Here is a 2,756-nt window from a genome sequence, read left to right as displayed (position 1 = left end):
CTAGGAGAACACAATTACCTGCATAAGAGTAATGTTTTAAGCCTAACCTAAATGGGAAGACAGGGGATTGGTATAGAACACTAAGGGTGGAATAAAAAACAATTTACCCTACTCTTAGGAGATTGTTCTTGAAAGAATACATACGAGAGGGATTACTTTGGGGTGTAGCCTCTCAGCTCCAGAAAGCCCAACGAGAGGAAGGAGAGTCGGGGAGAGACTTTATTAGTCGCTTAAAGCATTTGAATTCTCGTTGTAATCCAAATGAACGCTTCAACAATAACCAATTGCTTGATAGATTCATTAGGGGATTACGACATGAGGATATCTACAATGGCCTAGTCGTTAGATGTATCACCACTTGGGAAGCAGTCACCACCAATTGGATCCAATTGGAGGATAATTTAATGATTCAAGGAGAAAGAGTGTCTGTTGAGCCTAAATCTATTAGCTCGCAAGCATCAGGGCTTTAGCCAATGACCCTAAAGCCTATTGCTAAGGAGACAAAGATATCTGATATGACTTTAGCAGACCTCATCAAGGCTATTCAAGAGAGTCTTAGAGACAATCGTGCTCCGCAAAACAATCATATATATCCATGGTCATCAAGCTTATGATTTCATAGTATTTAAGCGTGCGATGGAAAATAGACCAACCTTAGCATGGACAGACACACCTTGAGTGCCTGCATTGATGCCGACCCCACCTCTTAAACAAACAGCACAACACATGGTCGCTAGGGCCCAAAATGTTGTTCAAACAACACCCTTACCACCTCCAGTGCTAGGACCACAACCACCACATCCGAGTAAAAATTCTTTGAATCAAGTGGGTTGTGAGTCATCTTTGCTTGTTTGGAAGGCTGTGAGGAAGATATAGATCCTAATATTGCCTATGGGATGGATGTGCTTGAAGAAAGTCCACAATACTACATGGAGGACTATTGGGGACAAGTCAAACTTGTCTATCAAGTAGCTGCTCTTGCTCCAAGAGAGAAAAATTTCAATTACACTGTTAAGAGACCATCTCTTCAATGCTATGAGTGGTGGAGGTCCACATCATGTGGCCGAGTGTCCTATTAGGCTACAAAAGAACGCCACACTAATGCAAGCCAATCAAGCGAGCACATCTACAATGCCGATACTCATGTGTAATCGATGTGGCATAGGTCATTTGATTTCCCAATGTCCAAATAATCCAAATGCACCGAAGATCACGCCATTAAACTTGATTGAGGTTACCAAGGAGCCATCACAAAGTACACCTGTGGTACTAGTAAACATACTCACATGATCGATCTCCAAAAACAAAATTATATTCTTGAGGAAAGAGACATGGCATCAATTGCCCAATCTCAAAAAAATAAGAAAAAACGAAGGAAGAGATCGCAAAAAGCAGCGAAGTCAGACCCCAGTTCAAAGACCAACATAGGGACTGGTGACGACCCCTTATATTTGAACTATGCTGAAGAGGATTCTGATTCAGGTTAAACCATGGAGACCAAAAGGACCACTAAGATAGAAACCAACAAGGAAGATCTTCATGAGTCACAATGGCCAGGATCCAAGAAGAAGATAGGAACTTACACAAACCCTACAGAGAAGATCGAGCGAGTCAAGCAATTAAGGAGTTTGGTAGAAGATACCCAAAGGGATCTAGAACCAGCACCTAGGCATATCCAAATTATAGACACCGTGTTCCCTACGCAAGAACAACCTCACCAAGTCCATAGACCCTTAGCCATACCTAGTGTAATCCAAGAAGAAAGTGACTTAAAGTCATGGGAAAGTGGACGTACTCACTTCTTGATGGAAAAAATGTTTACAGAGGGACTACCTGATCCTCGAAAAATGGAGATCCCATCTTCCCCACGTCAAGAGGCTGAAGCCCAAAAGGTGCCGTTAAACATTGCCAAATTGATGGATTTCATGTCTTTAGAAGTTAGAATCAACATCATGTCCAAACTATATACAGACCCTGAGCTAGTCTCAGCTCTTCAAGCCTTCCTCAATGGAGAACTGAAGTTTGGGATACCACAATTTTCACAGATGGATGGAGCTAGGGAGATGCCAATAGAGGAGGAACACTTAGATCCACAACCCAACCTAGATGAGAGCCTTGTTATAGAAATACATGTTAACAAGTTGGGACAATACTTTGAGGGTGATGAATCTAATGCGACCATACCAATCACTACTAAGGGATTGATTGTGAAGGGAATCCTTGATGGTGGTCCTGGGGTTAGCATTATGACTAAAAATTGCTGGGAAACTATGGGAAGACCTCACCTTGCGACCACAACCATAGTAGTGAAGATGGCCAATGGGTCTATTGTTAAACCTATTGGGATGCTAGAAGATCTCAAGATCAAGGTCTTTGGACATAAAATAAGAGCTACCTTCATTGTTATGGATTTCTCCAAACACACTATGGCATCGGAGATAATCTTAGGACGTCCTTTCATGAGGGAAGCAAAAATGGTGGATGACTGGTCTAAAAACCATGTCTACTTGTAGTTCCAAGATTCTGTCATTCTAGTGGATCTTGTAACTGGTCGAGCACATCCTCTAGGAAACATGTTTATAATTGATCATAGATCTGACACCACAGTTCACTCGGCCCCATGCAGTATTGTTACACGTGTAAAGCGGACACTGATGTTGGGGAAGATTCTCCTTATATGGATGTACTACCTGGATGACTGAGTTGGACAATGTGGATTGGGTCCACCTAGCAGCAACCATAGACACTTGGGGAAA

This window comes from Adiantum capillus-veneris, chromosome 17 (genome assembly GCF_014529385.1).
Source record: "Adiantum capillus-veneris isolate H3 chromosome 17, ASM1452938v2, whole genome shotgun sequence".
NCBI lineage: Eukaryota > Viridiplantae > Streptophyta > Polypodiopsida > Polypodiales > Pteridaceae > Adiantum > Adiantum capillus-veneris.
The sequence above is the reverse complement of the archived record's forward strand: the minus strand, read 5'-3'. Positions refer to the sequence as shown.